Source organism: Chrysemys picta, chromosome 11 (genome assembly GCF_011386835.1).
Source record: "Chrysemys picta bellii isolate R12L10 chromosome 11, ASM1138683v2, whole genome shotgun sequence".
In the NCBI taxonomy this organism is placed as follows: Eukaryota; Metazoa; Chordata; order Testudines; family Emydidae; genus Chrysemys; species Chrysemys picta.
This window is the reverse complement of record NC_088801.1, coordinates 45,590,995-45,600,832: the sequence shown is the minus strand read 5'-3', so window position 1 is coordinate 45,600,832 and position 9,838 is coordinate 45,590,995. Positions and strand designations below refer to the sequence as shown.

The window sequence follows — 9,838 nt, the reverse complement described above, 5'->3', positions numbered from 1 at the left end:
AGTAAGAAGCCAGCCGCTTCAGTTGAGTCATTTATAAGCCAAAGCAAGTACATTTTGGGTATTTTCCTTTTACCATCAAAGGAGCTAAAAATAGAAAGGTCAGATCATGAAATACTGTACTGTCATTTCAAGGCATTTCTATACGTTTCTTACTACCTCTCATCAACTGCACTTTTGGAAAAGCAAGAGAAAATAATGATATGTAAAGCGAAGACAACCTAGTCAAGCTGAATAAGTATCTTCAATAGACATTGCATTTTACAGCTAAAAAGCCGACATGAGTATGTTTTTATGAGTCTTAAACTTTACTTTGACATAATGGGTAAAGTTAAAGCCTGGGGCATTTACACTATTATCAGAGGCTCTGTCAGTGAGAGCTGTAACCTAATTAGTTTTGATGCAGCAAATCAACAAAACCACTACTGGTTATGACCTCTGCCAAAAGCACTAGAGAGCCAGACAAATGAAGCTTAAGATGTTCTTAGTCGTTCTGTTGCAAAGTTCCAGATAAAATATGACAGGATGTTGTTGCTCGACTTCGGCATCAGTTCTCCAGATGGCACTCTGCATTGGCTTGTAGCAAGGCTCATAGGGAGGCTGGCACATTTTCTCTGTCAAAATGAAAGTTTTCTAATTACAAAGAGATAATGTGAAGAGATGCAAACTTAATCTCTTGAACAAAAGGTTGCAAGCTGTGTAATAGCAGTTGAGGGGAGAGATTCCACATAGTTCAGTTGCTTTAAATACTGCAGTTCAGGAAAGCTTTGTTACCCTTCATAATAATAATAAAAAAAGAAATCAGATGCAATTGACCCTATTTATTAGAATGTCTTCTGCAATACACACAGTGGTTTCATGTAACTTCTAATAGAATTAATGGACTTGATCCTCCTATCAGTTACATTGGTGTAAATCAGGACTAACTCCACTGAGTTAAAATAGTGTGAAAGTAGAACTGAGGTCCCACGGGTGTTTTATATCAAATGGCTTAAATTCTCTTGTCAGAAGAAAGCAGGGTAACTATTGTTCTAGCCAGCTGGATGGTAGTGCTAAGTAAAAATAAGCAAAGAATATATTTTCTTGAACAGTAATACATGAACTCCTTAAAGAAAAAAGAATCTGTGAGAATGTAACACAAGTGGTGAGGCTACAGAACTTGACGCTGAGATTATGGTAGATTATCTACATGGTTATGAGGCATTATCAGGTAGGCTGGAGATGTCAAACTGCCACAATGATGGAGAGATAATGGTGATGCTCTAATAACCAACAACACACAACCCTATTTAAAAATAATTCTGTGATGATAACAGTAATGTAGGTACAGTGCTATAAACCCCAAGATAATTAAAGTACCCTCTGCTTGGCCAGTCTAAACAACACAGTCATTGCCATATTTCCCTTGCTGTCCATTTGTTGTTGAAAATTGATACAAATACATTATACCAAAGAAATGGAACAGCTTCATGTCCTTTTTTGAAATGCCATTAGGGACAGTGCATAGGCTGAATTAGGCAAAAGTCTTAAAGAATGTCATTTCTGTAGATGCAACACAAAACTGTTCTATCACTTAAATTTCAGATTCTCTAAAATACAAATGAAATCTAAATTAAAGTATTGATGGGTACTAGATACCAAATGCCTTCCCCAGTAACACTGCATTTTTTTCTGGATTTATAGGAATATACTTTGGGCACTAGCATGCGACAATACAAGTACAGAAAAAGAAAAATTAGTTTCCACTCTAAAGAACTTTAAAATTCATGGGATAAAAATAAGGCTACTTTCAGAGATTCAAATAAAAAATCTGTAGAAATATTTCTACAAACACAGAAACTGGAATTAAAATAAAAAGCTTATGTATGTTTAAAAAGGAGAGAGATCTGTAATAATCATTAACCATTTTAACCATATATGTTTTGTTTACTAATGTAAAAAACAATGAATATTGTGATAGGGGTTGTTTAGAAGACTGAAAGGTCTTCTGTAGCTGTATTTCCAACATTTCCAGGGAAACTCAGTTCAAAGTGTTTATTTCTGAAAAATCAGTCTCAGCGATAAACCAGGATTATATTTTCTCAAGCAGTCTAAATCAGAACATTTTAAGATGAGTAAATCATACAGAAAATGTAACCAGGACCTTCAGAGCACTCCCACAGAATCTTCTGAAGAGTTAACATTTTCTTCAAATAATGAGCATTTTAAAAAAGTCACAACATCAACATAAAATAGTGTGTAACAGCTGTGGTAATGCTCAACATCAATTTTATGTACACTCAACTACTAAATAGCGATCACAATGACATCCCTTAGGAAGCATGAAGGGACCCAAGTGTATAGCAATTTTAAAATTGAGGTACAAAACCAAACAAGGCCCTAACATGCAAAATGCTGCTGGTTACATTCCCACAGCACCATCTAGTGGTAAGACTGTTCCTAGCCTGACTTTCTCTGCAGAGACAAATAAGAATTTACTGAGCTAAAGATACCTTTTTTTTTTAGCAGGTTTGATTGATTTGTTAGAATGAACTTGATTGATTAATAGGTTTTATAACTGAGCAAATCCCATGAACAATGATGTTAGAAAAAGTAAACTTAAATGGCAATGTGAATTACAGATCTTTAGTTTGCTCTTTACATAGCATGTGTTGTGCTACTGACAAAGACATCTACGTTACAATTCTATGAATACATATGATTTTGTAAAGTACAGTGAATACATATCCCTTATTGCAGAATTGCAATATGTTATTTGAACTCTCACTCCCACATGAAGGAATATGTAATCTTTGCTGTATTCTAAAATGTAACGTATTATTTTGTGTGAGCTGGGGGAAAGAAGCTGAAAGGACAGCAAAAAGACCACCCACCGCCTCAGACTGCTGAATTTAAGTGCAGCAGGATAGGGAAGATGAGCCTTGAAGGGGCTGGGGGGGATGGGTGATATAGTACTTGAAGAACAGGGCCTGCAGACACACCAGAGTCTGAAGGTGGGTGGGAGAGCTTTGGGTTTGGGGTTAAAGAAGGCAGGGATCTGGGGGGGCAGATGGAACATAGGAAGTGAAGGTTGACGAGGAAATAGGAGCCAAGGGACCAGCAGTCTGGGGTAGATGCAAATCTGAGGGGGCTAGAGAGAGCAAAGCCTTTTATGAGAATTTGGGAGAGCTGTGGTTGTGAGGATTGAGAAAATAAGGTGTGGAGCCTTTGGAAAGCTAGAAACCATGGACTCCAGGAATCGGGGAGTTGAGTAATTTGAGAAGGGCTAGCCTCTTTCCCTTCCCCTCACCTTGAGAAGCTGGAGCTGGGGGAAGAGAGGAGAAGCCTCTGCTCCCTGCTTTTGGCAGCAGAAGATGGTGTTCAGAAATGGGGGGGGGGGGAGGAAGCTGCTAAAAGGGGAGGTAGAGGCCAGGGACCTCAGAGAGGCAGGAGGGAAGTCTCTTCTCTCTTTCTCTCTCCCCCTTTAGGTGACTGCAAGAGAAGCTAAGCAGTGGCGATGAGTTATATGAGCCCTTGGTGCCTGTGCTCCAGCAAATTCAGGGCATGGGGGCCCAGATCCACCAATGTTCGGGGCCAGGTCTCTCCCCTGGCCCCGCCTGCCGCCCCAGTGCACCTCCCCCGGAGTGTCCCTGCAGCTCTGTGCTGCGCTCCCTCACTGGCCACTGCCGGCTACAAAAGGGAGCGGCGTTGGCAGCAGGCTGAGACGGTGGCCACAGGAGAGTAGGTGCACATGTGATGGCAGCCCTGCCCCCGCCCCCCCGGCACCCACCACAGGGGAGGTGAGGGGGCTTCCTGGACCTGAGAGGGGTCCGGCCACTAGGAGCATGTGCAGTGATGGTGCCAGGTGAATGTGCTGCTGGGGGGACTGTGGAGTCCTCCTCTCTAGCCCCAGCCCTGGGGCAGCCTGCCTGCACCCCAAACTCCTCATCCCCAGCCCTGTCCCACCCCAGAGCCTGCACCCCCAGCCGGAGTCCTCCCCCTTCCGCACCTTAACCCTCTGCCCCAGCCCTGAGCCCCCTCCTGCACATGAACCCCTCATCCCCAGCCCTGCCCCACCCCAGGGCCCGCAACCCCAGCCAGAGCCCTCATCCCCCCACACACCCCAACCCTCTGCCCCAGCCCTGAGCCCCCTCCTGCACTGTGAACCCCTCAGCCCCACTCTGCAGCCCTCACCCCCGCACCCCAACCCTCTGCCCTACCCTGAGCCCCTCCCACACCCCAAACCCCTCATCCCCAGACAGATCCCTCATCCCCTCACACCCCAACCCTCTGCCCTAACCCTGAGCCCCCTCCCACACCCCAAACCCCTCATCCCCAGTCCCATCCCAGAGCCTGCATCCTCAGCCAGAGCCCTCTTCCCCACCCCACCCCACATTGTGCTATATAGGGAAACTGTTAAACGCTTACTGTTTCCAGTCCATTTTTATATTATTTTAAAAATATATATCAGCTTACAAGGCAGGTATGGGGGGTGGGGGGACTTGGACCTATTCTGGGCACTACCAAAAATTCTACAAACCTGCCGCCCCTGAAGCTAAGAACAGGAGGAAAGGGGGCAGTGGGGTGAGGAAGGGGTAGAGTGTCTCACCAGCTAGTGATGCACCAAACCACATCTGGAAAAGAACTTCTGTGCCTGTTCAGTCCAACCAGCAACAAACTCAGAGGCCTTTTATTTAAATCACCCCAAAACACATGGGGGGGGGATCAGAGGTGAGGTTGTGATTCAGGCCCATCTCTTGTTTCATTGTGGGTTATTGGCTGTATACATGCAGGCTGCTCGTGCTTACATTTTCCAACATCCTTGTCATTACAATGTTTAAAGAATCTATTGAGTCTACTTTTTGATACACTAATAACTCCCATTAACACTAATTGGAATAACCCCTGCACATGAAGAGAAGAAGAGATCTCTCTGAGTGAAATGATTGGGCGTCATTTTGTAAATAAGTGTTAGAATGGGGAGGGATTATAAAATGTATATTCATAAAGCCTATGAGCAACATTGTTTTCTAGGATAGTTAGTAAAAGTCACTAATAATTTGCCTCAGTATTCTGGCCTTCACCGCACAATCCTTATTCCCCCTGATTCTGAGGAGACTTTTTCCAGAATAAGAACTGCCACATCAGCCCCACTGTATGGAAAATAATTGGTTAAATAAAAGTAGCTCAAGTTCCACATTATTATATCTAGGATCTGATTCTGCAAGATGCTGTGCACCTTCATTTCCCACTGACTCCAGTGAGAGCTGAGGGCTCTGGGTAACTCAAGGAGGCATCAAGCTTCTACCAGGGTTGGGCTCATAGTCTGTGCTGCCCAAAACTTGGGGTGGGTGGGTGGTGTTAATTTGAAGGGGTTTGTAAGAGCATGCTCATTAATTCAGAGTTACATTTGTTCAGCTATCTGAAGTTTATCCTTTGGGATTTCAGGTTTAAACCACAAACTGGTCCAGGTTCTCTTGGAATTAGGTCCAAGATAAATATGATGGTAGAGCAGGTACAAAGCAGTGTAGTTGCAGTAGTGTTTATTTGTATTGCAGTAGCACCCAGAGACTGGGACTTTACTCTTCTAGGCTCTGCATTCACACATAACTAAAAGATAGTGTCTGCCCCAAAGAGCTTCCATTGTAAGTATAAGAGGAGAGAGAATAGGTGGATACGGAAAACAGACATAGGGATCTCAAGGTTAATGCTGTGACCGTTATGATTATTATACTAAGTAGCAACCACAGCATATCAACTCCCTAGCCACTACTGAGTATTTTGAGGCACCTCAGTACTGGTGAAGTTTCAGGAGAGATTTGAAGGATAATGGATTCTATGGGCTTTTGCAGAGAGTTCCATGCATAAGGGGTGGCTTGGGAGAAAGCATGGAGCTGCTCGTTGGAAAATTTGCCAAACACACAAAGAAGAGACGAGTCAGGGGCTGAGAACTCAATACAGTATAAGTGATAGCAGGGCAGCCCAGAGGATTCAGGGGGCGGGGTAGAAGGGGTAGAAGGACGCCCCGCCGCAGGTCTTCAGGGCACTTCGGTGGCGGGTCCCGGAGCGGAAGGACCCCCCACCGCCGAACTGCCGCCGAAGACCTGGAGCGGAAGAAGCCTGCGAGAGTTTTCCGGGGCCCCCGGAGCGAGTGAAGGACCCTGCTCCAGGGGCCCCGAAAAACTCTCATGGGGGCCTGGGGCAAATTGCCCCACTTACCCTCCCCCCCCCCCCCCCGTGCGGCCCTGAGTGATAGGGTTAGGTCTACTGTAGAACATGTAGGGCCTTAAAAGTGAGGACAAGTATTTAATGGTTGAGGTCATGGAAAAGGGGAGCCAATAGAGGGATGCAAAGGGAGAATGACGTAGTCAAAGTGACAAGCCAGTAGACCATTTTTGTATCAAGTGTCATACTGCCTCAAACTGATAGTTTAAAAGGCAAACAGATAAGGGCCTGGGTCTACTTCTGTTGAGTGCCTATGGGAGCAAGATTGGGTCCACAGTCAGTGGGTTAGTGTTCTCCTTATTTCAAAGAGGAATTCCAAAGAACAGTTATTAATTTAAAATTACAGAAAAAGAGAAGGATATTTTTCTCATTGCAACAGCAGGATGTGAAAGTCTCAGATACAATGGAAACAAGACAGAAAGGCAGGCACTAAGGGTATGATTAAAGAAGTAGAAAAGCTGCAGAATTTGTGAGGAAACTCAAAGGGTGTGTCTGAGAAACTCCAAAATATCGAAAGCAGAACAGTATAGAGGAAGTGCTTCTAGTTTCATATAGATGTTTGTGAGCAGCAAACTGGTGGTGGGAAGATATTGTTTAAGATGACATAGATTGAATGAGATAATGGTATGTTTAGGTGCTGAATGGAAGGCTCCTCTTAGCAATTTTGGCCAGGCTTACAGAAAACTTTGCCTTTAGTCACCCTTCCCCACCAAATTTTCCGGACTCCTGCCTCACCCTCCCCAAACAAAACTTGACTCTTATTCACTCATCGCGGGAGCTGGTCGAAAAATTTCTTGAAACCTTTCATGGGAATGTATTGATTTTGTTTGAAGTTTTCACATTAATTATTGAAACATTTAATTTGATCAGATCAAAGCACTTTGTTTCAATGTTACCATTTTGACTTCTGTGTTATAATATATACAATCTATCTTAAAATGATAACACAGAAATAAAGCACTTCAACCTTATTGAAACAAAACATTTAATAAGTCGTCTGGATGTTTCCATAAAACAATTTGTCTGAATTTTCTTTTCATGAGAAATTGAAATTTCAACTTTTCATTTCAATCTGAGAGGAAAGGAAATTTTGATGTCAGAATTTCCAGCAGAACAGAAATTCTGAATTTCAACCAGCTGTACTCAACATGCTATATTAACATGAATGAATAACACAGCCTCAGTAGTTGCAGAAAGGTCTATCATGAGATAATTGTCCATATAAATTGAGGTGTGGCAACAATTAACTCTCCAGCCTTTAGAGGGTTGTATGCATATTCTGGTGAGTTTTAGGAATTATATCGCACTTTACAAACATTTACTTTCTAATTGTCATACCCCCCCATCCCCACTCCAAGAGGAAGGCAAGTGTTGTTATCCCTGTATAGGAACTTGTCCCACCCCCGTCAGCAAGGAGTTAATGAACTCTCCTGGGCACAAGTAGCTCCAACCCCATGCACCTGTGAGGCCTGCTGCACTTGGAAATGGCTGGCTTCTTAAAAGGGAGGACCCAAGCCCAGTGAGGGGTAGCACCTAGAGGGAAGATCACTAAGCTCTCTGGGTCCATATAGCAAAGGCTGCTGGCTCTGAGAATTACTGGAGATTCACTGCTGTCTGTACCCTCTGGTTGAGTAGAGGGACCTTCTTAACTCTTCCTCCACCTTAGAGCCCAGGAAGCTCAACCTGGGCCTCTTAGACTGATTAGCAAACCAACCCTACCTCAGAGATGACTCACCTGGTTGTCTTGCAAGGTGAATGGGATGAACCTGGACTCTTTGTGGGCTGTAGGACTGTTAATCTTTGCCTGTCTGGTTTGGATACTGTCAGAAGGCAGAAGAGGAACTGTCTTGCTGATACTTGTAGCCAGAGGCACATAAGCCCTTCTCAGACTGACTTTACAGCAGCCCCTGTGAAAAGAAAAAGGTGTGGGGGATGAAGGAAGCACCCAGAAGCCACCCAAATGAGGTACACTAGAAGAAAAGAATGTGACAATCTCCATTTACAGATGTGGAAACTGAGTCACAGAGAGGTTAACATTTTCATCATTTAGTTGTATAAATCCACAGCTAAAGTTTCTTCTGGCCACAGTGAGGGGCAACTCAATAGTATGAGAGGCAGTAAGGTGTACTGGTCTAGGCACAGAAGTGAGAACAAGAGACTCCTGAATTCTAATTCTGGCTCTGATACAGACTCCCACGCTGTGGGACAAATCACTTAACTTTTTGCTGTAATTTCCCTAGCTGCAAAATGTGGATAATAATAATATTTACCTACCTCACTGTGGATTGAGAGGGTAGTTAATGTTTGTAAAGCTTTAGTTATATGCTGACATTCACCAGAAAATGCACAGAGTAGCCGGGCTTGTTTATCTTGAAAAAAGTCATTTGGAAAACATTTTTCAGTGTGGTCCATTTTAGGAGCATCCTAAAGTTTCTTCCCCTCCCTAGGTCTGCCCTGTGCATAGTCGTGTGAACTGGGTTGACAGGAGGCAATGACCCTTGAGTAGTGAGGGAGGGTGAAAGAGTTTTTCTAAGCCTCACCCCAAAGGACTAAATCCAACCCAGAAATCCCATTGTGTAATAAAAGCTACATTTTTTGCAAAGTTATAATGATGCCAGATATCATATTAATTCAGAATAATTATTAAAATTCCTAGTGTGCAATAAAACCAACTGACAGTGCTTACCTTAATAGAGAGGATTTTAAAGTGACCAAGCCCTCGTGTCAGAAAATGAGGAGCTTTTATGTGAATTAAACCTCAAACATCTGCATTAATCTAACATTAATGGTCTGATTTATAAATCGAAAAGCAAGGAAGTTCAGAGTTACAGCTAAAACTACTAGCTGTCACTCTGGCTGTATTTTAATCTGTTGAGCCAGTGTATTAGGAACATGGTCGCTGCTGTACTAAAATAGACTAGACATGGGCCTGAGCCACAAAGTTTAGATACATATCCAAACTTTCCTGAAGTCTGGGGAATTTCAGAGTTTCACCTCTGGTATTTTGGGTCAAGCCCATCTCTGGAAGCAACCAGTTGCCCTTCTAGCTACATGCTGCTCATGGTGGATTGCAAAATGCCTATCTAGCCCTCCGACCTGTAGGAAAAGGCTAAACTCACCCAAGGTTTCTTTGGTAGAATGTCACACTAAATGTATAATCCAAATTACGGATTAAGTGCTGGCAATTTTTCACAAAAATCTTCCATTCATTTTTAATTATGACATTAAATGTACATGAGAAAATGTAAACTGTTACTTCCAAAGAGCTGACTCAACGAGATTATTATGAACATTCCTAAAACAAAACTAAAGAATATCAAAATTATTTGCTGAGTATATTGAGGCCCAGAGCTATTTTTGCAGCCAGTCATTTAAAAAGTTATCAATGAAATATAGATTTTATTATAGAATTATTGATGGGACACATAGCTATTAACATCTTCATAACTAAATGATATACTTCATGAAGAAGGATCACTAATTGATGGTATGGTATGTGCTTTCAAAATATCACACATGTCTAGTGGTTGCCATGCCCTCTGAAGCGTAAACAACAAAGTCAAACACTACAAAGAATGATGGATAATCACTGTCTAGCATAAATCTATTCATTTAAAAACATCTACATTTTGAATAT

General features: G+C 42.8%; 1 long non-coding RNA gene across 1 annotated transcript; it reads right to left on the bottom strand.

Moving 5' to 3' along the window:
* Nucleotides 1-222: 222 nt before the first annotated feature.
* Nucleotides 223-8,228, bottom strand: LOC135974356 (uncharacterized). The gene is made up of 2 exons (XR_010591598.1): nucleotides 7,937-8,228; nucleotides 223-611 (listed from the first exon to the last, which is right to left on the bottom strand). It is a non-coding gene; the product is annotated as an uncharacterized LOC135974356 (long non-coding RNA).
* Nucleotides 8,229-9,838: the final 1,610 nt, after the last annotated feature.